Source organism: Hyperolius riggenbachi, chromosome 2, assembly GCF_040937935.1.
Source record: "Hyperolius riggenbachi isolate aHypRig1 chromosome 2, aHypRig1.pri, whole genome shotgun sequence".
In the NCBI taxonomy this organism is placed as follows: Eukaryota; Metazoa; Chordata; class Amphibia; order Anura; family Hyperoliidae; genus Hyperolius; species Hyperolius riggenbachi.
Genome location: NC_090647.1, coordinates 155,043,275 through 155,063,623, shown reverse-complemented (window position 1 = coordinate 155,063,623; position 20,349 = coordinate 155,043,275). Strand labels below are relative to the sequence as shown.

The window sequence follows — 20,349 nt, the reverse complement described above, 5'->3', positions numbered from 1 at the left end:
CGGCGCCTTGGAGTTTGCCTGCGGCCACACTAAGCCGAAAGCGCCCGCTCTCGTCAGATTGCGGAAGCTAAGCGGCTTCAGGCCTGGTTAGTAGCTGCATGGGAGACCGGCTGTGAACCCCAGGTGCTGCAGGCGTTTTTTTGGGTTTGAGGCCCAATGGCTATGAGCACGCGTGGGAAGCCTCACCTTCAAGGCGCCGAAACGGCGCCTTGGAGTTTGCCTGCGGCCACACTAAGCCGAAAGCGCCCGCTCTCGTCAGATCGTGGAAGCTAAGCGGCTTCAGGCCTGGTTAGTAGCTGCATGGGAGACCGGCTGTGAACCCCAGGTGCTGCAGGCGCTTTTTTGGGTTTGAGGCCCAATGGCTATGAGCACGCGTGGGAAGCCTCACCTTCAAGGCGCCGGAACGGCGCCTTGGAGTTTGCCTGCGGCCACACTAAGCTGAAAGCGCCCGCTCTCGTCAGATCGCGGAAGCTAAGCGGCTTCAGGCCTGGTTAGTAGCTGCATGGGAGACCGGCTGTGAACCCCAGGTGCTGCAGGTGTTTTTTTGGGTTTGAGGCCCAATGGCTATGAGCACGCGTGGGAAGCCTCACCTTCAAGGCGCCGGAACGGCGCCTTGGAGTTTGCCTGCGGCCACACTAAGCCGAAAGCGCCCGCTCTCGTCAGATTGCGGAAGCTAAGCGGCTTCAGGTCTGGTTAGTAGCTGCATGGGAGACCGGCTGTGAACCCCAGGTGCTGCAGGCGTTTTTTTGGGTTTGAGGCCCAATGGCTATGAGCACGCGTGGGAAGCCTCACCTTCAAGGCGCCGAAACGGCGCCTTGGAGTTTGCCTGCGGCCACACTAAGCCGAAAGCGCCCGCTCTCGTCAGATCGCGGAAGCTAAGCGGCTTCAGGCCTGGTTAGTAGCTGCATGGGAGACCGGCTGTGAACCCCAGGTGCTGCAGGCGTTTTTTTGGGTTTGAGGCCCAATGGCTATGAGCACGCGTGGGAAGCCTCACCTTCAAGGCGCCGAAACGGCGCCTTGGAGTTTGCCTGCGGCCACACTAAGCCGAAAGCGCCCGCTCTCGTCAGGTTGCGGAAGCTAAGCGGCTTCAGGCCTGGTTAGTAGCTGCATGGGAGACCGGCTGTGAACCCCAGGGGCTGCAGGCGTTTTTTTGGGTTTGAGGCCCAATGGCTATGAGCACGCGTGGGAAGCCTCACCTTCAAGGCGCCGAAACGGCGCCTTGGAGTTTGCCTGCGGCCACACTAAGCCGAAAGCGCCCGCTCTCGTCAGATTGCGGAAGCTAAGCGGCTTCAGGCCTGGTTAGTAGCTGCATGGGAGACTGGCTGTGAACCCCAGGTGCTGCAGGTGTTTTTTTGGGTTTGAGGCCCAATGGCTATGAGCACGCGTGGGAAGCCTCACCTTCAAGGCGCCGGAACGGCGCCTTAGAGTTTGCCTGCGGCCACACTAAGCCGAAAGCGCCCGCTCTCGTCAGATCGCGGAAGCTAAGCGGCTTCAGGCCTGGTTAGTAGCTGCATGGGAGACCGGCTGTGAACCCCAGGTGCTGCAGGTGTTTTTTTGGGTTTGAGGCCCAATGGCTATGAGCACGCGTGGGAAGCCTCACCTTCAAGGCGCCGAAACGGCGCCTTGGAGTATGCCTGCGGCCACACTAAGCCGAAAGCGCCCGCTCTCGTCAGATCGCGGAAGCTAAGCGGCTTCAGGCCTGGTTAGTAGCTGCATGGGAGACCGGCTGTGAATCCCAGGTGCTGCAGGCGTTTTTTTTGGGTTTGAGGCCCAATGGCTATGAGCACGCGTGGGAAGCCTCACCTTCAAGGCGCCGAAACGGCGCCTTGGAGTTTGCCTGCAGCCACACTAAGCCGAAAGCGCCCGCTCTCGTCAGATTGCGGAAGCTAAGCGGCTTCAGGCCTGGTTAGTAGCTGCATGGGAGACCGGCTGTGAACCCCAGGTGCTGCAGGCGTTTTTTTGGGTTTGAGGCCCAATGGCTATGAGCACGCGTGGGAAGCCTCACCTTCAAGGCGCCGAAACGGCGCCTTGGAGTTTACCTGCGGCCACACTAAGCCGAAAGCGCCCGCTCTCGTCAGATCGCGGAAGCTAAGCGGCTTCAGGCCTGGTTAGTAGCTGCATGGGAGACCGGCTGTGAACCCCAGGTGCTGCAGGCGTTTTTTTGGGTTTGAGGCCCAATGGCTATGAGCACGCGTGGGAAGCCTCACCTTCAAGGCGCCGAAACGGCGCCTTGGAGTTTGCCTGCGGCCACACTAAGCCGAAAGCGCCCGCTCTCGTCAGATCGCGGAAGCTAAGCGGCTTCAGGCCTGGTTAGTAGCTGCATGGGAGACCGGCTGTGAACCCCAGGTGCTGCAGGTGTTTTTTTGGGTTTGAGGCCCAATGGCTATGAGCACGCGTGGGAAGCCTCACCTTCAAGGCGCCGAAACGGCGCCTTGGATTTTGCCTGCGGCTACACTAAGCCGAAAGCGCCCGCTCTCGTCAGATCGCGGAAGCTAAGCAGCTTCAGGCCTGGTTAGTAGCTGCATGGGAGACCGGCTGTGAACCCCAGGTGCTGCAGGCGTTTTTTTGGGTTTGAGGCCCAATGGCTATGAGCACACGTGGGAAGCCTCACCTTCAAGGCGCCGGAACGGCGCCTTGGAGTTTGCCTGCGGCCACACTAAGCCGAAAGCGCCCGCTCTCGTCAGATCGCGGAAGCTAAGCGGCTTCAGGCCTGGTTAGTAGCTGCATGGGAGACCGGCTGTGAACCCCAGGTGCTGCAGGCGTTTTTTTGGGTTTGAGGCCCAATGGCTATGAGCACGCGTGGGAAGCCTCACCTTCAAGGCGCCGAAACGGCGCCTTGGAGTTTGCCTGCGGCCACACTAAGCCGAAAGCGCCCGCTCTCGTCAGATCGCGGAAGCTAAGCGGCTTCAGGCCTGGTTAGTAGCTGCATGGGAGACCGGCTGTGAACCCCAGGTGCTGCAGGCGTTTTTTTGGGTTTGAGGCCCAATGGCTATGAGCACGCGTGGGAAGCCTCGCCTTCAAGGCGCCGTAACGGCGCCTTGGAGTTTGCCTGCGGCCACACTAAGCCGAAAGCGCCCGCTCTCGTCAGATGGCGGAAGCTAAGTGGCTTCAGGCCTGGTTAGTAGCTGCATGGGAGACCGGCTGTGAACCCCAGGTGCTGCAGGCGTTTTTTTTGGGTTTGAGGCCCAATGGCTATGAGCACGCGTGGGAAGCCTCACCTTCAAGGCGCCGAAACGGCGCCTTGGAGTTTGCCTGCGGCCACACTAAGCCGAAAGCGCCCGCTCTCGTCAGATCGCGGAAGCTAAGCGGCTTCAGGCCTGGTTAGTAGCTGCATGGGAGACCGGCTGTGAACCCCAGGTGCTGCAGGCGTTTTTTTTGGGTTTGAGGCCCAATGGCTATGAGCACGCGTGGGAAGCCTCACCTTCAAGGCGCCGGAACGGCGCCTTGGAGTTTGCCTGCGGCCACACTAAGCCGAAAGCGCCCGCTCTCGTCAGATCGCGGAAGCTAAGCGGCTTCAGGCCTGGTTAGTAGCTGCATGGGAGACCAGCTGTGAACTCCAGGTGCTGCAGGTGTTTTTTTGGGTTTGAGGCCCAATGGCTATGAGCACGCGTGAGAAGCCTCACCTTCAAGTTGGAGTTTGCCTGCGGCCACACTAAGCCGAAAGCGCCCGCTCTCGTCAGATCGCGGAAGCTAAGCGGCTTCGGGCCTGGTTAGTAGCTGCATGGGAGACCGGCTGTGAACCCCAGGTGCTGCAGGTGTTTTTTTGGGTTTGAGGCCCAATGGCTATGAGCACGCGTGGGAAGCCTCACCTTCAAGGCGCCGAAACGGCGCCTTGGAGTTTGCCTGCGGCCACACTAAGCCGAAAGCGCCCGCTCTCGTCAGATCGCGGAAGCTAAGCGGCTTCAGGCCTGGTTAGTAGCTGCATGGGAGACCGGCTGTGAACCCCAGGTGCTGCAGGCGTTTTTTTGGGTTTGAGGCCCAATGGCTATGAGCACGCGTGGGAAGCCTCACCTTCAAGGTGCCGAAACGGCGCCTTGGAGTTTGCCTGCGGCCACACTAAGCCGAAAGCGCCCGCTCTCGTCAGATTGCGGAAGCTAAGCGGCTTCAGGCCTGGTTAGTAGCTGCATGGGAGACCGGCTGTGAACCCCAGGTGCTGCAGGTGTTTTTTTGGGTTTGAGGCCCAATGGCTATGAGCACGCGTGGGAAGCCTCACCTTCAAGGCGCCGAAACGGCGCCTTGGAGTTTGCCTGCGGCCACACTAAGCCGAAAGCGCCCGCTCTCGTCAGATCGCGGAAGCTAAGCGGCTTCAGGCCTGGTTAGTAGCTGCATGGGAGACCGGCTGTGAACCCCAGGTGCTGCAGGCGTTTTTTTGGGTTTGAGGCCCAATGGCTATGAGCACGCGTGGGAAGCCTCACCTTCAAGGCGCCGAAACGGCGCCTTGGAGTTTGTCTGCGGCCACACTAAGCCGAAAGCGCCCGCTCTTGTCAGATCGTGGAAGCTAAGCGGCTTCAGGCCTGGTTAGTAGCTGCATGGGAGACCGGCTGTGAACCCCAGGTGCTGCAGGCGTTTTTTTGGGTTTGAGGCCCAATGGCTATGAGCACGCGTGGGAAGCCTCACCTTCAAGGCGCCGAAACGGCGCCTTGGAGTTTGCCTGCGGCTACACTAAGCCGAAAGCGCCCGCTCTCGTCAGATCGTGGAAGCTAAGCGGCTTCAGGCCTGGTTAGTAGCTGCATGGGAGACCGACTGTGAACCCCAGGTGCTGCAGGCGTTTTTTTGGGTTTGAGGCCCAATGGCTATGAGCACGCGTGGGAAGCCTCACCTTCAAGGCGCCGGAACGGCGCCTTGGAGTTTGCCTGCGGCCACACTAAGCCGAAAGCGCCCGCTCTCGTCAGATCGCGGAAGCTAAGCGGCTTCAGGCCTGGTTAGTAGCTGCATGGGAGACCGGCTGTGAACCCCAGGTGCTGCAGGCGTTTTTTTGGGTTTGAGGCCCAATGGCTATGAGCACACGTGGGAAGCCTCACCTTCAAGGCGCCGGAACGGCGCCTTGGAGTTTGCCTGCGGCCACACTAAGCCGAAAGCGCCCGCTCTCGTCAGATCGCGGAAGCTAAGCGGCTTCAGGCCTGGTTAGTAGCTGCATGGGAGACCGGCTGTGAACCCCAGGTGCTGCAGGCGTTTTTTTGGGTTTGAGGCCCAATGGCTATGAGCACGCGTGGGAAGCCTCACCTTCAAGGCGCCGAAACGGCGCCTTGGAGTTTGCCTGCGGCCACACTAAGCCGAAAGCGCCCGCTCTCGTCAGATCGCGGAAGCTAAGCGGCTTCAGGCCTGGTTAGTAGCTGCATGGGAGACCGGCTGTGAACCCCAGGTGCTGCAGGCGTTTTTTTGGGTTTGAGGCCCAATGGCTATGAGCACGCGTGGGAAGCCTCGCCTTCAAGGCGCCGTAACGGCGCCTTGGAGTTTGCCTGCGGCCACACTAAGCCGAAAGCGCCCGCTCTCGTCAGATGGCGGAAGCTAAGTGGCTTCAGGCCTGGTTAGTAGCTGCATGGGAGACCGGCTGTGAACCCCAGGTGCTGCAGGCGTTTTTTTTGGGTTTGAGGCCCAATGGCTATGAGCACGCGTGGGAAGCCTCACCTTCAAGGCGCCGAAACGGCGCCTTGGAGTTTGCCTGCGGCCACACTAAGCCGAAAGCGCCCGCTCTCGTCAGATCGCGGAAGCTAAGCGGCTTCAGGCCTGGTTAGTAGCTGCATGGGAGACCGGCTGTGAACCCCAGGTGCTGCAGGCGTTTTTTTGGGTTTGAGGCCCAATGGCTATGAGCACGCGTGAGAAGCCTCACCTTCAAGTTGGAGTTTGCCTGCGGCCACACTAAGCCGAAAGCGCCCGCTCTCGTCAGATCGCGGAAGCTAAGCGGCTTCGGGCCTGGTTAGTAGCTGCATGGGAGACCGGCTGTGAACCCCAGGTGCTGCAGGTGTTTTTTTGGGTTTGAGGCCCAATGGCTATGAGCACGCGTGGGAAGCCTCACCTTCAAGGCGCCGAAACGGCGCCTTGGAGTTTGCCTGCGGCCACACTAAGCCGAAAGCGCCCGCTCTCGTCAGATCGCGGAAGCTAAGCGGCTTCAGGCCTGGTTAGTAGCTGCATGGGAGACCGGCTGTGAACCCCAGGTGCTGCAGGCATTTTTTTGGGTTTGAGGCCCAATGGCTATGAGCACGCGTGGGAAGCCTCACCTTCAAGGCGCCGAAACGGCGCCTTGGAGTTTGCCTGCGGCCACACTAAGCCGAAAGCGCCCGCTCTCGTCAGATTGCGGAAGCTAAGCGGCTTCAGGCCTGGTTAGTAGCTGCATGGGAGACCGGCTGTGAACCCCAGGTGCTGCAGGTGTTTTTTTGGGTTTGAGGCCCAATGGCTATGAGCACGCGTGGGAAGCCTCACCTTCAAGGCGCCGAAACGGCGCCTTGGAGTTTGCCTGCGGCCACACTAAGCCGAAAGCGCCCGCTCTCGTCAGATCGCGGAAGCTAAGCGGCTTCAGGCCTGGTTAGTAGCTGCATGGGAGACCGGCTGTGAACCCCAGGTGCAGCAGGCGTTTTTTTGGGTTTGAGGCCCAATGGCTATGAGCACGCGTGGGAAGCCTCACCTTCAAGGCGCCGAAACGGCGCCTTGGAGTTTGCCTGCGGCCACACTAAGCCGAAAGCGCCCGCTCTCGTCAGATCGTGGAAGCTAAGCGGCTTCAGGCCTGGTTAGTAGCTGCATGGGAGACCGGCTGTGAACCCCAGGTGCTGCAGGCGTTTTTTTGGGTTTGAGGCCCAATGGCTATGAGCACGCGTGGGAAGCCTCACCTTCAAGGCGCCGAAACGGCGCCTTGGAGTTTGCCTGCGGCTACACTAAGCCGAAAGCGCCCGCTCTCGTCAGATCGTGGAAGCTAAGCGGCTTCAGGCCTGGTTAGTAGCTGCATGGGAGACCGACTGTGAACCCCAGGTGCTGCAGGCGTTTTTTTGGGTTTGAGGCCCAATGGCTATGAGCACGCGTGGGAAGCCTCACCTTCAAGGCGCCGGAACGGCGCCTTGGAGTTTGCCTGCGGCCACACTAAGCCGAAAGCGCCCGCTCTCGTCAGATCGCGGAAGCTAAGCGGCTTCAGGCCTGGTTAGTAGCTGCATGGGAGACCGGCTGTGAACCCCAGGTGCTGCAGGCGTTTTTTGGGGTTTGAGGCCCAATGGCTATGAGCACGCGTGGGAAGCCTCACCTTCAAGGCGCCGGAACGGCGCCTTGGAGTTTGCCTGCGGCCACACTAAGCCGAAAGCGCCCGCTCTCGTCAGATCGCGGAAGCTAAGCGGCTTCAGGCCTGGTTAGTAGCTGCATGGGAGACCGGCTGTGAACCCCAGGTGCTGCAGGCGTTTTTTTTGGGTTTGAGGCCCAATGGCTATGAGCACGCGTGGGAAGCCTCACCTTCAAGGCGCCGGAACGGCGGATTGGAGTTTACCTGCGGCCACACTAAGCCGAAAGCGCCCGCTCTCGTCAGATCGCGGAAGCTAAGCGGCTTCAGGCCTGGTTAGTAGCTGCATGGGAGACCGGCTGTGAACCCCAGGTGCTGCAGGCGTTTTTTTGGGTTTAAGGCCCAATGGCTATGAGCACGCGTGGGAAGCCTCACCTTCAAGGCGCCGAAACGGCGCCTTGGAGTTTGCCTGCGGCCACACTAAGCCGAAAGCGCCCGCTCTCGTCAGATTGTGGAAGCTAAGCGGCTTCAGGCCTGGTTAGTAGCTGCATGGGAGACTGGCTGTGAACCCCAGGTGCTGCAGGTGTTTTTTTGGGTTTGAGGCCCAATGGCTATGAGCACGCGTGGGAAGCCTCACCTTCAAGGCGCCGAAACGGCGCCTTGGATTTTGCCTGCGGCTACACTAAGCCGAAAGCGCCCGCTCTCGTCAGATCGCGGAAGCTAAGCAGCTTCAGGCCTGGTTAGTAGCTGCATGGGAGACCGGCTGTGAACCCCAGGTGCTGCAGGCGTTTTTTTGGGTTTGAGGCCCAATGGCTATGAGCACACGTGGGAAGCCTCACCTTCAAGGCGCCGGAACGGCGCCTTGGAGTTTGCCTGCGGCCACACTAAGCCGAAAGCGCCCGCTCTCGTCAGATCGCGGAAGCTAAGCGGCTTCAGGCCTGGTTAGTAGCTGCATGGGAGACCGGCTGTGAACCCCAGGTGCTGCAGGCGTTTTTTTTGGGTTTGAGGCCCAATGGCTATGAGCACGCGTGGGAAGCCTCACCTTCAAGGCGCCGAAACGGCGCCTTGGAGTTTGCCTGCGGCCACACTAAGCCGAAAGCGCCCGCTCTCGTCAGATGGCGGAAGCTAAGCGGCTTCAGGCCTGGTTAGTAGCTGCATGGGAGACCGGCTGTGAACCCCAGGTGCTGCAGGCGTTTTTTTGGGTTTGAGGCCCAATGGCTATGAGCACGCGTGGGAAGCCTCACCTTCAAGGCGCCGAAACGGCGCCTTGGAGTTTGCCTGCGGCCACACTAAGCCGAAAGCGCCCGCTCTCGTCAGATCGCGGAAGCTAAGCGGCTTCAGGCCTGGTTAGTAGCTGCATGGGAGACCGGCTGTGAACCCCAGGTGCTGCAGGCGTTTTTTTGGGTTTGAGGCCCAATGGCTATGAGCACGCGTGGGAAGCCTCACCTTCAAGGCGCCGGAACGGCGCCTTGGAGTTTGCCTGCGGCCACACTAAGCCGAAAGCGCCCGCTCTCGTCAGATCGCGGAAGCTAAGCGGCTTCAGGCCTGGTTAGTAGCTGCATGGGAGACCGGCTGTGAACCCCAGGTGCTGCAGGCGTTTTTTTGGGTTTGAGGCCCAATGGCTATGAGCACGCGTGAGAAGCCTCACCTTCAAGGCGCCGAAACGGCGCCTTGGAGTTTGCCTGCGGCCACACTAAGCCGAAAGCGCCCGCTCTCGTCAGATCGCGGAAGCTAAGCGGCTTCGGGCCTGGTTAGTAGCTGCATGGGAGACCGGCTGTGAACCCCAGGTGCTGCAGGTGTTTTTTTGGGTTTGAGGCCCAATGGCTATGAGCACGCGTGGGAAGCCTCACCTTCAAGGCGCCGAAACGGCGCCTTGGAGTTTGCCTGCGGCCACATTAAGCCGAAAGCGCCCGCTCTCGTCAGATCGCGGAAGCTAAGCGGCTTCAGGCCTGGTTAGTAGCTGCATGGGAGACCGGCTGTGAACCCCAGGTGCTGCAGGCGTTTTTTTGGGTTTGAGGCCCAATGGCTATGAGCACGCGTGGGAAGCCTCACCTTCAAGGCGCCGAAACGGCGCCTTGGAGTTTGCCTGCGGCCACACTAAGCCGAAAGCGCCCGCTCTCGTCAGATTGCGGAAGCTAAGCGGCTTCAGGCCTGGTTAGTAGCTGCATGGGAGACCGGCTGTGAACCCCAGGTGCTGCAGGTGTTTTTTTGGGTTTGAGGCCCAATGGCTATGAGCACGCGTGGGAAGCCTCACCTTCAAGGCGCCGAAACGGCGCCTTGGAGTTTGCCTGCGGCCACACTAAGCCGAAAACGCCCGCTCTCGTCAGATCGTGGAAGCTAAGCGGCTTCAGGCCTGGTTAGTAGCTGCATGGGAGACCGGCTGTGAACCCCAGGTGCTGCAGGCGTTTTTTTGGGTTTGAGGCCCAATGGCTATGAGCACGCGTGGGAAGCCTCACCTTCAAGGCGCCGAAACGGCGCCATGGAGTTTGCCTGCGGCTACACTAAGCCGAAAGCGCCCGCTCTCGTCAGATCGTGGAAGCTAAGCGGCTTCAGGCCTGGTTAGTAGCTGCATGGGAGACCGACTGTGAACCCCAGGTGCTGCAGGTGTTTTTTTGGGTTTGAGGCCCAATGGCTATGAGCACGCGTGGGAAGCCTCACCTTCAAGGCGCCGGAACGGCGCCTTGGAGTTTGCCTGCGGCCACACTAAGCCGAAAGCGCCCGCTCTCGTCAGATCGCGGAAGCTAAGCGGCTTCAGGCCTGGTTAGTAGCTGCATGGGAGACCGGCTGTGAACCCCAGGTGCTGCAGGCGTTTTTTGGGGTTTGAGGCCCAATGGCTATGAGCACGCGTGGGAAGCCTCACCTTCAAGGCGCCGGAACGGCGCCTTGGAGTTTGCCTGCGGCCACACTAAGCCGAAAGCGCCCGCTCTCGTCAGATCGCGGAAGCTAAGCGGCTTCAGGCCTGGTTAGTAGCTGCATGGGAGACCGGCTGTGAACCCCAGGTGCTGCAGGCGTTTTTTTGGGTTTGAGGCCCAATGGCTATGAGCACGCGTGGGAAGCCTCACCTTCAAGGCGCCGGAACGGCAGCTTGGAGTTTGCCTGCGGCCACACTAAGCCGAAAGCGCCCGCTCTCGTCAGATCGCGGAAGCTAAGCGGCTTCAGGCCTGGTTAGTAGCTGCATGGGAGACCGGCTGTGAACCCCAGGTGCTGCAGGCGTTTTTTTTGGGTTTAAGGCCCAATGGCTATGAGCACGCGTGGGAAGCCTCACCTTCAAGGCGCCGAAACGGCGCCTTGGAGTTTGCCTGCGGCCACACTAAGCCGAAAGCGCCCGCTCTCGTCAGATTGTGGAAGCTAAGCGGCTTCAGGCCTGGTTAGTAGCTGCATGGGAGACCGGCTGTGAACCCCAGGTGCTGCAGGCGTTTTTTTGGGTTTGAGGCCCAATGGCTATGAGCACGCGTGGGAAGCCTCACCTTCAAGGCGCCGAAACGGCGCCTTGGATTTTGCCTGCGGCTACACTAAGCCGAAAGCGCCCGCTCTCGTCAGATCGCGGAAGCTAAGCAGCTTCAGGCCTGGTTAGTAGCTGCATGGGAGACCGGCTGTGAACCCCAGGTGCTGCAGGCGTTTTTTTGGGTTTGAGGCCCAATGGCTATGAGCACACGTAGGAAGCCTCACCTTCAAGGCGCCGGAACGGCGCCTTGGAGTTTGCCTGCGGCCACACTAAGCCGAAAGCGCCCGCTCTCGTCAGATCGCGGAAGCTAAGCGGCTTCAGGCCTGGTTAGTAGCTGCATGGGAGACCGGCTGTGAACCCCAGGTGCTGCAGGCGTTTTTTTGGGTTTGAGGCCCAATGGCTATGAGCACGCGTGGGAAGCCTCACCTTCAAGGCGCCGAAACGGCGCCTTGGAGTTTGCCTGCGGCCACACTAAGCCGAAAGCGCCCGCTCTCGTCAGATCGCGGAAGCTAAGCGGCTTCAGGCCTGGTTAGTAGCTGCATGGGAGACCGGCTGTGAACCCCAGGTGCTGCAGGCGTTTTTTTGGGTTTGAGGCCCAATGGCTATGAGCACGCGTGGGAAGCCTCGCCTTCAAGGCGCCGTAACGGCGCCTTGGAGTTTGCCTGCGGCCACACTAAGCCGAAAGCGCCCGCTCTCGTCAGATTGCGGAAGCTAAGCGGCTTCAGGCCTGGTTAGTAGCTGCATGGGAGACCGGCTGTGAACCCCAGGTGCTGCAGGCGTTTTCTTGGGTTTGAGGCCCAATGGCTATGAGCACGCGTGGGAAGCCTCACCTTCAAGGCGCCGAAACGGCGCCTTGGAGTTTGCCTGCGGCCACACTAAGCCGAAAGCGCCGGCTCTCGTCAGATCGCGGAAGCTAAGCGGATTCAGGCCTGGTTAGTAGCTGCATGGGAGACCGGCTGTGAACCCCAGGTGCTGCAGGCGTTTTTTTGGGTTTGAGGCCCAATGGCTATGAGCACGCGTGGGAAGCCTCACCTTCAAGGCGCCGAAACGGCGCCTTGGAGTTTGCCTGCGGCCACACTAAGCCGAAAGCGCCCGCTCTCGTCAGATCGCGGAAGCTAAGCGGCTTCAGGCCTGGTTAGTAGCTGCATGGGAGACCGGCTGTGAACCCCAGGTGCTGCAGGCGTTTTTTTGGGTTTGAGGCCCAATGGCTATGAGCACGCGTGGGAAGCCTCACCTTCAAGGCGCCGAAACGGCGCCTTGGAGTTTGCCTGCGGCCACACTAAGCCGAAAGCGCCCGCTCTCGTCAGATCGCGGAAGCTAAGCGGCTTCAGGCCTGGTTAGTAGCTGCATGGGAGACCGGCTGTGAACCCCAGGTGCTGCAGGCGTTTTTTTGGGTTTGAGGCCCAATGGCTATGAGCACGCGTGGGAAGCCTCACCTTCAAGGCGCCGAAACGGCGCCTTGGAGTTTGCCTGCGGCCACACTAAGCCGAAAGCGCCCGCTCTCGTCAGATCGCGGAAGCTAAGCGGCTTCAGGCCTGGTTAGTAGCTGCATGGGAGACCGGCTGTGAACCCCAGGTGCTGCAGGCGTTTTTTTGGGTTTGAGGCCCAATGGCTATGAGCACGCGTGGGAAGCCTCACCTTCAAGGCGCCGAAACGGCGCCTTGGAGTTTGCCTGCGGCCACACTAAGCCGAAAGCGCCCGCTCTCGTCAGATCGCGGAAGCTAAGCGGCTTCAGGCCTGGTTAGTAGCTGCATGGGAGACCGGCTGTGAACCCCAGGTGCTGCAGGTGTTTTTTTGGGTTTGAGGCCCAATGGCTATGAGCACGCGTGGGAAGCCTCACCTTCAAGGAGCCGAAACGGCGCCTTGGAGTTTGCCTGCGGCCACACTAAGCCGAAAGCGCCCGCTCTCGTCAGATCGCGGAAGCTAAGCGGCTTCAGGCCTGGTTAGTAGCTGCATGGGAGACCGGCTGTGAACCCCAGGTGCTGCAGGCGTTTTTTTGGGTTTGAGGCCCAATGGCTATGAGCACGCGTGGGAAGCCTCACCTTCAAGGCGCCGAAACGGCGCCTTGGAGTTTGCCTGCGGCCACACTAAGCCGAAAGCGCCCGCTCTCGTCAGATCGCGGAAGCTAAGCGGCTTCAGGCCTGGTTAGTAGCTGCATGGGAGACCGGCTGTGAACCCCAGGTGCTGCAGGTGTTTTTTTGGGTTTGAGGCCCAATGGCTATGAGCACGCGTGGGAAGCCTCACCTTCAAGGCGCCGAAACGGCGCCTTGGAGTTTGCCTGCGGCCACACTAAGCCGAAAGCGCCCGCTCTCGTCAGATCGCGGAAGCTAAGCGGCTTCAGGCCTGGTTAGTAGCTGCATGGGAGACCGGCTGTGAACCCCAGGTGCTGCAGGTGTTTTTTTGGGTTTGAGGCCCAATGGCTATGAGCACGCGTGGGAAGCCTCGCCTTCAAGGCGCCGGAACGGCGCCTTGGAGTTTGCCTGCGGCCACACTAAGCCGAAAGCGCCCGCTCTCGTCAGATCGCGGAAGCTAAGCGGCTTCAGGCCTGGTTAGTAGCTGCATGGGAGACTGGCTGTGAACCCCAGGTGCTGCAGGCGTTTTTTTTGGGTTTGAGGCCCAATGGCTATGAGCACGCGTGGGAAGCCTCACCTTCAAGGCGCCGAAACGGCGCTTTGGAGTTTGCCTGCGGCCACACTAAGCCGAAAGCGCCCGCTCTCGTCAGATCGCGGAAGCTAAGCGGCTTCAGGCCTGGTTAGTAGCTGCATCGGAGACCGGCTGTGAACCCCAGGTGCTGCAGGTGTTTTTTTTGGGTTTGAGGCCCAATGGCTATGAGCACACGTGGGAAGCCTCACCTTCAAGGCGCCGAAACGGCGCCTTGGAGTTTGCCTGCGGCCACACTAAGCCGAAAGCGCCCGCTCTCGTCAGATTGCGGAAGCTAAGCGGCTTCAGGCCTGGTTAGTAGCTGCATGGGAGACCGGCTGTGAACCCCAGGTGCTGCAGGCGTTTTTTTGGGTTTGAGGCCCAATGGCTATGAGCACGCGTGGGAAGCCTCACCTTCAAGGCGCCGAAACGGCGCCTTGGAGTTTGCCTGCGGCCACACTAAGCCGAAAGCGCCCGCTCTCGTCAGATCGCGGAAGCTAAGCGGCTTCAGGCCTGGTTAGTAGCTGCATGGGAGACCGGCTGTGAACCCCAGGTGCTGCAGGCGTTTTTTTGGGTTTGAGGCCCAATGGCTATGAGCACGCGTGGGAAGCCTCACCTTCAAGGCGCCGAAACGGCGCCTTGGAGTTTGCCTGCGGCCACACTAAGCCGAAAGCGCCCGCTCTCGTCAGATCGCGGAAGCTAAGCGGCTTCAGGCCTGGTTAGTAGCTGCATGGGAGACCGGCTGTGAACCCCAGGTGCTGCAGGCGTTTTTTTGGGTTTGAGGCCCAATGGCTATGAGCACGCGTGGGAAGCCTCACCTTCAAGGCGCCGAAACGGCGCCTTGGAGTTTGCCTGCGGCCACACTAAGCCGAAACCGCCCGCTCTCGTCAGATCGCGGAAGCTAAGCGGCTTCAGGCCTGGTTAGTAGCTGCATGGGAGACCGGCTGTGAACCCCAGGTGCTGCAGGCGTTTTTTTGGGTTTGAGGCCCAATGGCTATGAGCACGCGTGGGAAGCCTCACCTTCAAGGCCCCGAAACGGCGCCTTGGAGTTTTCCTGCGGCCACACTAAGCCGAAAGCGCCCGCTCTCGTCAGATTGCGGAAGCTAAGCGGCTTCAGGCCTGGTTAGTAGCTGCATGGGATACCGGCTGTGAACCCCAGGTGCTGCAGGCGTTTTTTTGGGTTTGAGGCCCAATGGCTATGAGCACGCGTGGGAAGCCTCACCTTCAAGGCGCCGAAACGGCGCCTTGGAGTTTGCCTGCGGCCACACTAAGCCGAAAGCGCCCGCTCTCGTCAGATCGCGGAAGCTAAGCGGCTTCAGGCCTGGTTAGTAGCTGCATGGGAGACCGGCTGTGAACCCCAGGTGCTGCAGGCGTTTTTTTTGGGTTTGAGGCCCAATGGCTATGAGCACGCGTGGGAAGCCTCACCTTCAAGGCGCCGAAACGGCGCCGAAACGGCGCCTTGGAGTTTGCCTGCGGCCACACTAAGCCGAAAGCGCCTGCTCTCGTCAGATCGCGGAAGCTAAGCGGCTTCAGGCCTGGTTAGTAGCTGCATGGGAGACCGGCTGTGAACCCCAGGTGCTGCAGGTGTTTTTTTGGGTTTGAGGCCCAATGGCTATGAGCACGCGTGAGAAGCCTCACCTTCAAGGCGCCGGAACGGCGCCTTGGAGTTTGCCTGCGGCCACACTAAGCCGAAAGCGCCCGCTCTCGTCAGATCGCGGAAGCTAAGCGGCTTCAGGCCTGGTTAGTAGCTGCATGGGAGACCGGCTGTGAACCCCAGGTGCTGCAGGTGTTTTTTTGGGTTTGAGGCCCAATGGCTATGAGCACGCGTGGGAAGCCTCACCTTCAAGGCGCCGGAACGGCGCCTTGGAGTTTGCCTGCGGCAACACAAAGCCGAAAGCGCCCGCTCTCGTCAGATCGCGGAAGCTAAGCGGCTTCAGGCCTGGTTAGTAGCTGCATGGGAGACCGGCTGTGAACCCCAGGTGCTGCAGGCGTTTTTTTGGGTTTGAGGCCCAATGGCTATGAGCACGCGTGGAAAGCCTCACCTTCAAGGCGCCGAAACGGCGCCTTGGAGTTTGGCTGCGGCCACACTAAGCCGAAAGCGCCCGCTCTCGTCAGATCGCGGAAGCTAAGCGGCTTCAGGCCTGGTTAGTAGCTGCATGGGAGACCGGCTGTGAACCCCAGGTGCTGCAGGTGTTTTTTTGGGTTTGAGGCCCAATGGCTATGAGCACGCGTGGGAAGCCTCGCCTTCAAGGCGCCGGAACGGCGCCTTGGAGTTTGCCTGCGGCCACACTAAGCCGAAAGCGCCCGCTCTCGTCAGATCGCGGAAGCTAAGCGGCTTCAGGCCTGGTTAGTAGCTGCATGGGAGACCGGCTGTGAACCCCAGGTGCTGCAGGCGTTTTTTTGGGTTTGAGGCCCAATGGCTATGAGCACGCGTGGGAAGCCTCACCTTCAAGGCGCCGAAACGGCGCCTTGGAGTTTGCCTGCGGCCACACTAAGCCGAAAGCGCCCGCTCTCGTCAGATCGCGGAAGCTAAGCGGCTTCAGGCCTGGTTAGTAGCTGCATCGGAGACCGGCTGTGAACCCCAGGTGCTGCAGGTGTTTTTTTTGGGTTTGAGGCCCAATGGCTATGAGCACACGTGGGAAGCCTCACCTTCAAGGCGCCGAAACGGCGCCTTGGAGTTTGCCTGCGGCCACACTAAGCCGAAAGCGCCCGCTCTCGTCAGATCGCGGAAGCTAAGCGGCTTCAGGCCTGGTTAGTAGCTGCATGGGAGACCGGCTGTGAACCCCAGGTGCTGCAGGCGTTTATTTGGGTTTGAGGCCCAATGGCTATGAGCACGCGTGGGAAGCCTCACCTTCAAGGCGCCGAAACGGCGCCTTGGAGTTTGCCTGCGGCCACACTAAGCCGAAAGCGCCCGCTCTCGTCAGATCGCGGAAGCTAAGCGGCTTCAGGCCTGGTTAGTAGCTGCATGGGAGACCGGCTGTGAACCCCAGGTGCTGCAGGCGTTTTTTTGGGTTTGAGGCCCAATGGCTATGAGCACGCGTGGGAAGCCTCACCTTCAAGGCGCCGAAACGGCGCCTTGGAGTTTGCCTGCGGCCACACTAAGCCGAAAGCGCCCGCTCTCGTCAGATCGCGGAAGCTAAGCGGCTTCAGGCCTGGTTAGTAGCTGCATGGGAGACCGGCTGTGAACCCCAGGTGCTGCAGGCGTTTATTTGGGTTTGAGGCCCAATGGCTATGAGCACGCGTGGGAAGCCTCACCTTCAAGGCGCCGAAACGGCGCCTTGGAGTTTGCCTGCGGCCACACTAAGCCGAAAGCGCCCGCTCTCGTCAGATCGCGGAAGCTAAGCGGCTTCAGGCCTGGTTAGTAGCTGCATGGGAGACCGGCTGTGAACCCCAGGTGCTGCAGGCGTTTTTTTGGGTTTGAGGCCCAATGGCTATGAGCACGCGTGGGAAGCCTCACCTTCAAGGCGCCGAAACGGCGCCTTGGAGTTTGCCTGCGGCCACACTAAGCCGAAAGCGCCCGCTCTCGTCAGATCGCGGAAGCTAAGCGGCTTCAGGCCTGGTTAGTAGCTGCATGGGAGACCGGCTGTGAACCCCAGGTGCTGCAGGCGTTTTTTTTGGGTTTGAGGCCCAATGGCTATGAGCACGCGTGGGAAGCCTCACCTTCAAGGCGCCGAAACGGCGCCTTGGAGTTTGCCTGCGGCCACACTAAGCCGAAACCGCCCGCTCTCGTCAGATCGCGGAAGCTAAGCAGCTTCAGGCCTGGTTAGTAGCTGCATGGGAGACCGGCTGTGAACCCCAGGTGCTGCAGGCGTTTTTTTTGGGTTTGAGGCCCAATGGCTATGAGCACGCGTGGGAAGCCTCACCTTCAAGGCGCCGAAACGGCGCCTTGGAGTTTGCCTGCGGCCACACTAAGCCGAAAGCGCCCGCTCTCGTCAGATCGCGGAAGCTAAGCGGCTTCAGGCCTGGTTAGTAGCTGCATGGGAGACCGGCTGTGAACCCCAGGTGCTGCAGGCGTTTTTTTGGGTTTGAGGCCCAATGGCTATGAGCACGCGTGGGAAGCCTCACCTTCAAGGCGCCGAAACGGCGCCTTGGAGTTTGCCTGCGGCCACACTAAGCCAAAAGCGTCAGATCGCGGAAGCTAAGCGGCTTCAGGCCTGGTTAGTAGCTGCATGGGAGACCGGCTGTGAACCCCAGGTGCTGCAGGCGTTTTTTTTGGGTTTGAGGCCCAATGGCTATGAGCACGCGTGGGAAGCCTCACCTTCAAGGCGCCGAAACGGCGCCTCGGAGTTTGCCTGCGGCCACACTAAGCCGAAAGCGCCCGCTCTCGTCAGATCGCGGAAGCTAAGCGGCTTCAGGCCTGGTTAGTAGCTGCATGGGAGACCGGCTGTGAACCCCAGGTGCTGCAGGCGTTTTTTTGGGTTTGAGGCCCAATGGCTATGAGCACGCGTGGGAAGCCTCACCTTCAAGGCGCCGAAACGGCGCCTTGGAGTTTGCCTGCGGCCACACTAAGCCGAAAGCGCCTGCTCTCGTCAGATCGCGGGAGCTAAGCGGCTTCAGGCCTGGTTAGTAGCTGCATGGGAGACCGGCTGTGAACCCCAGGTGCTGCAGGCGTTTTTTTTGGGTTTGAGGCCCAATGGCTATGAGCACGCGTGGGAAGCCTCACCTTCAAGGCGCCGAAACGGCGCCTTGGAGTTTGCCTGCGGCCACACTAAGCCGAAAGCGCCCGCTCTCGTCAGATCGCGGAAGCTAAGCGGTTTCAGGCCTGGTTAGTAGCTGCATGGGAGACCGGCTGTGAACCCCAGGTGCTGCAGGCGTTTTTTTGGGTTTGAGGCCCAATGGCTATGAGCACGCGTGGGAAGCCTCACCTTCAAGGCGCCGAAACGGCGCCTTGGAGTTTGCCTGCGGCCACACTAAGCCGAAAGCGCCCGCTTTCGTCAGATCGCGGAAGCTAAGCGGCTTCAGGCCTGGTTAGTAGCTGCATGGGAGACCGGCTGTGAACCCCAGGTGCTGCAGGCGTTTTTTTGGGTTTGAGGCCCAATGGCTATGAGCACGCGTGGGAAGCCTCACCTTCAAGGCGCCGAAACGGCGCCTTGGAGTTTGCCTGCGGCCACACTAAGCCGAAAGCGCCCGCTCTCGTCAGATCGCGGAAGCTAAGCGGCTTCAGGCCTGGTTAGTAGCTGCATGGGAGACCGGCTGTGAACCCCAGGTGCTGCAGGCGTTTTTTTTGGGTTTGAGGCCCAATGGCTATGAGCACGCGTGGGAAGCCTCACCTTCAAGGCGCCGAAACGGCGCCTTGGAGTTTGCCTGCGGCCACACTAAGCCGAAAGCGCCCGCTCTCGTCAGATCGCGGAAGCTAAGCGGCTTCAGGCCTGGTTAGTAGCTGCATGGGAGACCGGCTGTGAACCCCAGGTGCTGCAGGCGTTTTTTTGGGTTTGAGGCCCAATGGCTATGAGCACGTGTGGGAAGCCTCACCTTCAAGGCGCCGAAACGGCGCCTTGGAGTTTGCCTGCGGCCACACTAAGCCGAAAGCGCCTGCTCTCGTCAGATCGTGGAAGCTAAGCGGCTTCAGGCCTGGTTAGTAGCTGCATGGGAGACCGGCTGTGAACCCCAGGTGCTGCAGGCGTTTTTTTGGGTTTGAGGCCCAATGGCTATGAGCACGCGTGGGAAGCCTCACCTTCAAGGCGCCGAAACGGCGCCTTGGAGTTTGCCTGCGGCCACACTAAGCCGAAAGCGCCCGCTCTCGTCAGATCGCGGAAGCTAAGCGGCTTCAGGCCTGGTTAGTAGCTGCATGGCAGACCGGCTGTGAACCCCAGGTGCTGCAGGCGTTTTTTTGGGTTTGAGGCCCAATGGCTATGAGCACGCTTAGGAAGCCTCACCTTCAAGGCGCCGAAACGGCGCCATGGAGTTTGCCTGCGGCCACACTAAGCCGAAAGCGCCCGCTCTTGTCAGATCGTGGAAGCTAAGCGGCTTCAGGCCTGGTTAGTAGCTGCATGGGAGACCGGCTGTGAACCCCAGGTGCTGCAGGCGTTTTTTTGGGTTTGAGGCCCAATGGCTATGAGCACGCGTGGGAAGCCTCACCTTCAAGGCGCCGAAACGGCGCCTTGGAGTTTGCCTGCGGCCACACTAAGCCGAAAGCGCCCGCTCTCGTCAGATCGCGTAAGCTAAGCGGCTTCAGGCCTGGTTAGTAGCTGAATGGGAGACCGGCTGTGAACCCCAGGTGCTGCAGGTGTTTTTTTGGGTTTGAGGCCCAATGGCTATGAGCACGCGTGGGAAGCCTCACCTTCAAGGCGCCGAAACGGCGCCTTGGAGTTTGCCTGCGGCCACACTAAGCCGAAAGCGTCAGATCGCGGAAGCTAAGCGGCTTCAGGCCTGGTTAGTAGCTGCATGGGAGACCGGCTGTGAACCCCAGGTGCTGCAGGCGTTTTTTTTGGGTTTGAGGCCCAATGGCTATGAGCACGCGTGGGAAGCCTCACCTTCAAGGCGCCGAAACGGCGCCTCGGAGTTTGCCTGCGGCCACACTAAGCCGAAAGCGCCCGCTCTCGTCAGATCGCGGAAGCTAAGCGGCTTCAGGCCTGGTTAGTAGCTGCATGGGAGACCGGCTGTGAACCCCAGGTGCTGCAGGCGTTTTTTTGGGTTTGAGGCCCAATGGCTATGAGCACGCGTGGGAAGCCTCACCTTCAAGGCGCCGAAACGGCGCCTTGGAGTTTGCCTGCGGCCACACTAAGCCGAAAGCGCCTGCTCTCGTCAGATCGTGGGAGCTAAGCGGCTTCAGGCCTGGTTAGTAGCTGCATGGGAGACCGGCTGTGAACCCCAGGTGCTGCAGGCATTTTTTTGGGTTTGAGGCCCAATGGCTATGAGCACGCGTGGGAAGCCTCACCTTCAAGGCGCCGAAACGGCGCCTTGGAGTTTGCCTGCAGCCACACTAAGCCGAAAGCGCCCGCTCTCGTCAGATCGCGGAAGCTAAGCGGCTTCAGGCCTGGTTAGTAGCTGCATGGGAGTCCGGCTGTGAACCCCAGGTGCTGCAGGAGTTTTTTTGGGTTTGAGGCCCAATGGCTATGAGCACGCG

General features: G+C 60.4%; 99 pseudogenes; all 99 read left to right on the top strand.

Annotated features, from left to right (window-relative positions):
• The first annotated feature begins 16 nt into the window (after positions 1–16).
• Positions 17–134, top strand: LOC137552365 (5S ribosomal RNA; annotated as a pseudogene).
• An 84-nt stretch (positions 135–218) lies between these two features.
• LOC137552278 (5S ribosomal RNA) lies at positions 219–336 on the top strand (annotated as a pseudogene).
• An 84-nt stretch (positions 337–420) lies between these two features.
• On the top strand, positions 421–538 carry LOC137551676 (5S ribosomal RNA; annotated as a pseudogene).
• Positions 539–622: 84 nt separating this feature from the next.
• On the top strand, positions 623–740 carry LOC137553442 (5S ribosomal RNA; annotated as a pseudogene).
• An 84-nt stretch (positions 741–824) lies between these two features.
• LOC137550348 (5S ribosomal RNA) lies at positions 825–942 on the top strand (annotated as a pseudogene).
• Positions 943–1,026: 84 nt separating this feature from the next.
• On the top strand, positions 1,027–1,144 carry LOC137554007 (5S ribosomal RNA; annotated as a pseudogene).
• An 84-nt stretch (positions 1,145–1,228) lies between these two features.
• LOC137553521 (5S ribosomal RNA) lies at positions 1,229–1,346 on the top strand (annotated as a pseudogene).
• An 84-nt stretch (positions 1,347–1,430) lies between these two features.
• LOC137550825 (5S ribosomal RNA) lies at positions 1,431–1,548 on the top strand (annotated as a pseudogene).
• An 84-nt stretch (positions 1,549–1,632) lies between these two features.
• LOC137549722 (5S ribosomal RNA) lies at positions 1,633–1,750 on the top strand (annotated as a pseudogene).
• Positions 1,751–1,835: 85 nt separating this feature from the next.
• On the top strand, positions 1,836–1,953 carry LOC137552528 (5S ribosomal RNA; annotated as a pseudogene).
• Positions 1,954–2,037: 84 nt separating this feature from the next.
• On the top strand, positions 2,038–2,155 carry LOC137549520 (5S ribosomal RNA; annotated as a pseudogene).
• An 84-nt stretch (positions 2,156–2,239) lies between these two features.
• Positions 2,240–2,357, top strand: LOC137550824 (5S ribosomal RNA; annotated as a pseudogene).
• Positions 2,358–2,441: 84 nt separating this feature from the next.
• Positions 2,442–2,559, top strand: LOC137553069 (5S ribosomal RNA; annotated as a pseudogene).
• Positions 2,560–2,643: 84 nt separating this feature from the next.
• Positions 2,644–2,761, top strand: LOC137550347 (5S ribosomal RNA; annotated as a pseudogene).
• Positions 2,762–2,845: 84 nt separating this feature from the next.
• Positions 2,846–2,963, top strand: LOC137550346 (5S ribosomal RNA; annotated as a pseudogene).
• An 84-nt stretch (positions 2,964–3,047) lies between these two features.
• Positions 3,048–3,165, top strand: LOC137553789 (5S ribosomal RNA; annotated as a pseudogene).
• An 85-nt stretch (positions 3,166–3,250) lies between these two features.
• On the top strand, positions 3,251–3,368 carry LOC137550345 (5S ribosomal RNA; annotated as a pseudogene).
• An 85-nt stretch (positions 3,369–3,453) lies between these two features.
• On the top strand, positions 3,454–3,571 carry LOC137549896 (5S ribosomal RNA; annotated as a pseudogene).
• A 68-nt stretch (positions 3,572–3,639) lies between these two features.
• On the top strand, positions 3,640–3,757 carry LOC137551410 (5S ribosomal RNA; annotated as a pseudogene).
• An 84-nt stretch (positions 3,758–3,841) lies between these two features.
• On the top strand, positions 3,842–3,959 carry LOC137550342 (5S ribosomal RNA; annotated as a pseudogene).
• Positions 3,960–4,043: 84 nt separating this feature from the next.
• LOC137552607 (5S ribosomal RNA) lies at positions 4,044–4,161 on the top strand (annotated as a pseudogene).
• Positions 4,162–4,245: 84 nt separating this feature from the next.
• Positions 4,246–4,363, top strand: LOC137550341 (5S ribosomal RNA; annotated as a pseudogene).
• Positions 4,364–4,447: 84 nt separating this feature from the next.
• Positions 4,448–4,565, top strand: LOC137553921 (5S ribosomal RNA; annotated as a pseudogene).
• Positions 4,566–4,649: 84 nt separating this feature from the next.
• On the top strand, positions 4,650–4,767 carry LOC137552866 (5S ribosomal RNA; annotated as a pseudogene).
• An 84-nt stretch (positions 4,768–4,851) lies between these two features.
• LOC137550340 (5S ribosomal RNA) lies at positions 4,852–4,969 on the top strand (annotated as a pseudogene).
• Positions 4,970–5,053: 84 nt separating this feature from the next.
• Positions 5,054–5,171, top strand: LOC137550339 (5S ribosomal RNA; annotated as a pseudogene).
• An 84-nt stretch (positions 5,172–5,255) lies between these two features.
• LOC137550338 (5S ribosomal RNA) lies at positions 5,256–5,373 on the top strand (annotated as a pseudogene).
• An 84-nt stretch (positions 5,374–5,457) lies between these two features.
• Positions 5,458–5,575, top strand: LOC137553788 (5S ribosomal RNA; annotated as a pseudogene).
• An 85-nt stretch (positions 5,576–5,660) lies between these two features.
• Positions 5,661–5,778, top strand: LOC137550337 (5S ribosomal RNA; annotated as a pseudogene).
• A 68-nt stretch (positions 5,779–5,846) lies between these two features.
• LOC137551409 (5S ribosomal RNA) lies at positions 5,847–5,964 on the top strand (annotated as a pseudogene).
• Positions 5,965–6,048: 84 nt separating this feature from the next.
• Positions 6,049–6,166, top strand: LOC137550336 (5S ribosomal RNA; annotated as a pseudogene).
• An 84-nt stretch (positions 6,167–6,250) lies between these two features.
• Positions 6,251–6,368, top strand: LOC137552606 (5S ribosomal RNA; annotated as a pseudogene).
• Positions 6,369–6,452: 84 nt separating this feature from the next.
• On the top strand, positions 6,453–6,570 carry LOC137552652 (5S ribosomal RNA; annotated as a pseudogene).
• An 84-nt stretch (positions 6,571–6,654) lies between these two features.
• Positions 6,655–6,772, top strand: LOC137552277 (5S ribosomal RNA; annotated as a pseudogene).
• Positions 6,773–6,856: 84 nt separating this feature from the next.
• LOC137552865 (5S ribosomal RNA) lies at positions 6,857–6,974 on the top strand (annotated as a pseudogene).
• Positions 6,975–7,058: 84 nt separating this feature from the next.
• LOC137550335 (5S ribosomal RNA) lies at positions 7,059–7,176 on the top strand (annotated as a pseudogene).
• Positions 7,177–7,260: 84 nt separating this feature from the next.
• LOC137550334 (5S ribosomal RNA) lies at positions 7,261–7,378 on the top strand (annotated as a pseudogene).
• An 85-nt stretch (positions 7,379–7,463) lies between these two features.
• LOC137549519 (5S ribosomal RNA) lies at positions 7,464–7,581 on the top strand (annotated as a pseudogene).
• Positions 7,582–7,665: 84 nt separating this feature from the next.
• LOC137554201 (5S ribosomal RNA) lies at positions 7,666–7,783 on the top strand (annotated as a pseudogene).
• An 84-nt stretch (positions 7,784–7,867) lies between these two features.
• LOC137553068 (5S ribosomal RNA) lies at positions 7,868–7,985 on the top strand (annotated as a pseudogene).
• Positions 7,986–8,069: 84 nt separating this feature from the next.
• LOC137550333 (5S ribosomal RNA) lies at positions 8,070–8,187 on the top strand (annotated as a pseudogene).
• Positions 8,188–8,272: 85 nt separating this feature from the next.
• LOC137553047 (5S ribosomal RNA) lies at positions 8,273–8,390 on the top strand (annotated as a pseudogene).
• Positions 8,391–8,474: 84 nt separating this feature from the next.
• LOC137550331 (5S ribosomal RNA) lies at positions 8,475–8,592 on the top strand (annotated as a pseudogene).
• Positions 8,593–8,676: 84 nt separating this feature from the next.
• LOC137550330 (5S ribosomal RNA) lies at positions 8,677–8,794 on the top strand (annotated as a pseudogene).
• Positions 8,795–8,878: 84 nt separating this feature from the next.
• LOC137551408 (5S ribosomal RNA) lies at positions 8,879–8,996 on the top strand (annotated as a pseudogene).
• An 84-nt stretch (positions 8,997–9,080) lies between these two features.
• On the top strand, positions 9,081–9,198 carry LOC137551978 (5S ribosomal RNA; annotated as a pseudogene).
• Positions 9,199–9,282: 84 nt separating this feature from the next.
• Positions 9,283–9,400, top strand: LOC137552605 (5S ribosomal RNA; annotated as a pseudogene).
• Positions 9,401–9,484: 84 nt separating this feature from the next.
• LOC137552647 (5S ribosomal RNA) lies at positions 9,485–9,602 on the top strand (annotated as a pseudogene).
• Positions 9,603–9,686: 84 nt separating this feature from the next.
• Positions 9,687–9,804, top strand: LOC137553042 (5S ribosomal RNA; annotated as a pseudogene).
• Positions 9,805–9,888: 84 nt separating this feature from the next.
• LOC137550329 (5S ribosomal RNA) lies at positions 9,889–10,006 on the top strand (annotated as a pseudogene).
• Positions 10,007–10,090: 84 nt separating this feature from the next.
• LOC137550328 (5S ribosomal RNA) lies at positions 10,091–10,208 on the top strand (annotated as a pseudogene).
• An 84-nt stretch (positions 10,209–10,292) lies between these two features.
• Positions 10,293–10,410, top strand: LOC137550327 (5S ribosomal RNA; annotated as a pseudogene).
• Positions 10,411–10,495: 85 nt separating this feature from the next.
• LOC137553466 (5S ribosomal RNA) lies at positions 10,496–10,613 on the top strand (annotated as a pseudogene).
• Positions 10,614–10,697: 84 nt separating this feature from the next.
• On the top strand, positions 10,698–10,815 carry LOC137553067 (5S ribosomal RNA; annotated as a pseudogene).
• Positions 10,816–10,899: 84 nt separating this feature from the next.
• Positions 10,900–11,017, top strand: LOC137550326 (5S ribosomal RNA; annotated as a pseudogene).
• Positions 11,018–11,101: 84 nt separating this feature from the next.
• LOC137550325 (5S ribosomal RNA) lies at positions 11,102–11,219 on the top strand (annotated as a pseudogene).
• An 84-nt stretch (positions 11,220–11,303) lies between these two features.
• Positions 11,304–11,421, top strand: LOC137552364 (5S ribosomal RNA; annotated as a pseudogene).
• An 84-nt stretch (positions 11,422–11,505) lies between these two features.
• LOC137553869 (5S ribosomal RNA) lies at positions 11,506–11,623 on the top strand (annotated as a pseudogene).
• An 84-nt stretch (positions 11,624–11,707) lies between these two features.
• On the top strand, positions 11,708–11,825 carry LOC137550324 (5S ribosomal RNA; annotated as a pseudogene).
• Positions 11,826–11,909: 84 nt separating this feature from the next.
• Positions 11,910–12,027, top strand: LOC137550323 (5S ribosomal RNA; annotated as a pseudogene).
• An 84-nt stretch (positions 12,028–12,111) lies between these two features.
• LOC137550322 (5S ribosomal RNA) lies at positions 12,112–12,229 on the top strand (annotated as a pseudogene).
• Positions 12,230–12,313: 84 nt separating this feature from the next.
• On the top strand, positions 12,314–12,431 carry LOC137550823 (5S ribosomal RNA; annotated as a pseudogene).
• An 84-nt stretch (positions 12,432–12,515) lies between these two features.
• Positions 12,516–12,633, top strand: LOC137550320 (5S ribosomal RNA; annotated as a pseudogene).
• Positions 12,634–12,717: 84 nt separating this feature from the next.
• On the top strand, positions 12,718–12,835 carry LOC137550821 (5S ribosomal RNA; annotated as a pseudogene).
• An 84-nt stretch (positions 12,836–12,919) lies between these two features.
• Positions 12,920–13,037, top strand: LOC137550820 (5S ribosomal RNA; annotated as a pseudogene).
• Positions 13,038–13,121: 84 nt separating this feature from the next.
• Positions 13,122–13,239, top strand: LOC137552079 (5S ribosomal RNA; annotated as a pseudogene).
• Positions 13,240–13,324: 85 nt separating this feature from the next.
• Positions 13,325–13,442, top strand: LOC137553576 (5S ribosomal RNA; annotated as a pseudogene).
• Positions 13,443–13,527: 85 nt separating this feature from the next.
• LOC137552363 (5S ribosomal RNA) lies at positions 13,528–13,645 on the top strand (annotated as a pseudogene).
• An 84-nt stretch (positions 13,646–13,729) lies between these two features.
• On the top strand, positions 13,730–13,847 carry LOC137550319 (5S ribosomal RNA; annotated as a pseudogene).
• Positions 13,848–13,931: 84 nt separating this feature from the next.
• Positions 13,932–14,049, top strand: LOC137550318 (5S ribosomal RNA; annotated as a pseudogene).
• Positions 14,050–14,133: 84 nt separating this feature from the next.
• On the top strand, positions 14,134–14,251 carry LOC137551861 (5S ribosomal RNA; annotated as a pseudogene).
• Positions 14,252–14,335: 84 nt separating this feature from the next.
• LOC137552975 (5S ribosomal RNA) lies at positions 14,336–14,453 on the top strand (annotated as a pseudogene).
• An 84-nt stretch (positions 14,454–14,537) lies between these two features.
• On the top strand, positions 14,538–14,655 carry LOC137550317 (5S ribosomal RNA; annotated as a pseudogene).
• Positions 14,656–14,751: 96 nt separating this feature from the next.
• LOC137552052 (5S ribosomal RNA) lies at positions 14,752–14,869 on the top strand (annotated as a pseudogene).
• Positions 14,870–14,953: 84 nt separating this feature from the next.
• Positions 14,954–15,071, top strand: LOC137550819 (5S ribosomal RNA; annotated as a pseudogene).
• Positions 15,072–15,155: 84 nt separating this feature from the next.
• On the top strand, positions 15,156–15,273 carry LOC137553330 (5S ribosomal RNA; annotated as a pseudogene).
• An 84-nt stretch (positions 15,274–15,357) lies between these two features.
• Positions 15,358–15,475, top strand: LOC137552192 (5S ribosomal RNA; annotated as a pseudogene).
• An 84-nt stretch (positions 15,476–15,559) lies between these two features.
• On the top strand, positions 15,560–15,677 carry LOC137550316 (5S ribosomal RNA; annotated as a pseudogene).
• An 84-nt stretch (positions 15,678–15,761) lies between these two features.
• Positions 15,762–15,879, top strand: LOC137553575 (5S ribosomal RNA; annotated as a pseudogene).
• Positions 15,880–15,964: 85 nt separating this feature from the next.
• Positions 15,965–16,082, top strand: LOC137550315 (5S ribosomal RNA; annotated as a pseudogene).
• An 84-nt stretch (positions 16,083–16,166) lies between these two features.
• LOC137550314 (5S ribosomal RNA) lies at positions 16,167–16,284 on the top strand (annotated as a pseudogene).
• Positions 16,285–16,368: 84 nt separating this feature from the next.
• On the top strand, positions 16,369–16,486 carry LOC137550313 (5S ribosomal RNA; annotated as a pseudogene).
• Positions 16,487–16,570: 84 nt separating this feature from the next.
• LOC137550312 (5S ribosomal RNA) lies at positions 16,571–16,688 on the top strand (annotated as a pseudogene).
• Positions 16,689–16,772: 84 nt separating this feature from the next.
• LOC137550311 (5S ribosomal RNA) lies at positions 16,773–16,890 on the top strand (annotated as a pseudogene).
• An 85-nt stretch (positions 16,891–16,975) lies between these two features.
• Positions 16,976–17,093, top strand: LOC137553331 (5S ribosomal RNA; annotated as a pseudogene).
• An 85-nt stretch (positions 17,094–17,178) lies between these two features.
• LOC137550309 (5S ribosomal RNA) lies at positions 17,179–17,296 on the top strand (annotated as a pseudogene).
• Positions 17,297–17,573: 277 nt separating this feature from the next.
• Positions 17,574–17,691, top strand: LOC137550308 (5S ribosomal RNA; annotated as a pseudogene).
• Positions 17,692–17,775: 84 nt separating this feature from the next.
• LOC137553052 (5S ribosomal RNA) lies at positions 17,776–17,893 on the top strand (annotated as a pseudogene).
• An 85-nt stretch (positions 17,894–17,978) lies between these two features.
• LOC137551494 (5S ribosomal RNA) lies at positions 17,979–18,096 on the top strand (annotated as a pseudogene).
• An 84-nt stretch (positions 18,097–18,180) lies between these two features.
• LOC137551974 (5S ribosomal RNA) lies at positions 18,181–18,298 on the top strand (annotated as a pseudogene).
• An 84-nt stretch (positions 18,299–18,382) lies between these two features.
• LOC137550307 (5S ribosomal RNA) lies at positions 18,383–18,500 on the top strand (annotated as a pseudogene).
• Positions 18,501–18,585: 85 nt separating this feature from the next.
• Positions 18,586–18,703, top strand: LOC137550306 (5S ribosomal RNA; annotated as a pseudogene).
• Positions 18,704–18,787: 84 nt separating this feature from the next.
• LOC137553201 (5S ribosomal RNA) lies at positions 18,788–18,905 on the top strand (annotated as a pseudogene).
• Positions 18,906–18,989: 84 nt separating this feature from the next.
• On the top strand, positions 18,990–19,107 carry LOC137552522 (5S ribosomal RNA; annotated as a pseudogene).
• An 84-nt stretch (positions 19,108–19,191) lies between these two features.
• LOC137553599 (5S ribosomal RNA) lies at positions 19,192–19,309 on the top strand (annotated as a pseudogene).
• An 84-nt stretch (positions 19,310–19,393) lies between these two features.
• LOC137552701 (5S ribosomal RNA) lies at positions 19,394–19,511 on the top strand (annotated as a pseudogene).
• A 277-nt stretch (positions 19,512–19,788) lies between these two features.
• Positions 19,789–19,906, top strand: LOC137550305 (5S ribosomal RNA; annotated as a pseudogene).
• An 84-nt stretch (positions 19,907–19,990) lies between these two features.
• Positions 19,991–20,109, top strand: LOC137549818 (5S ribosomal RNA; annotated as a pseudogene).
• Positions 20,110–20,192: 83 nt separating this feature from the next.
• LOC137552551 (5S ribosomal RNA) lies at positions 20,193–20,310 on the top strand (annotated as a pseudogene).
• The last annotated feature ends 39 nt before the right edge of the window (positions 20,311–20,349 follow it).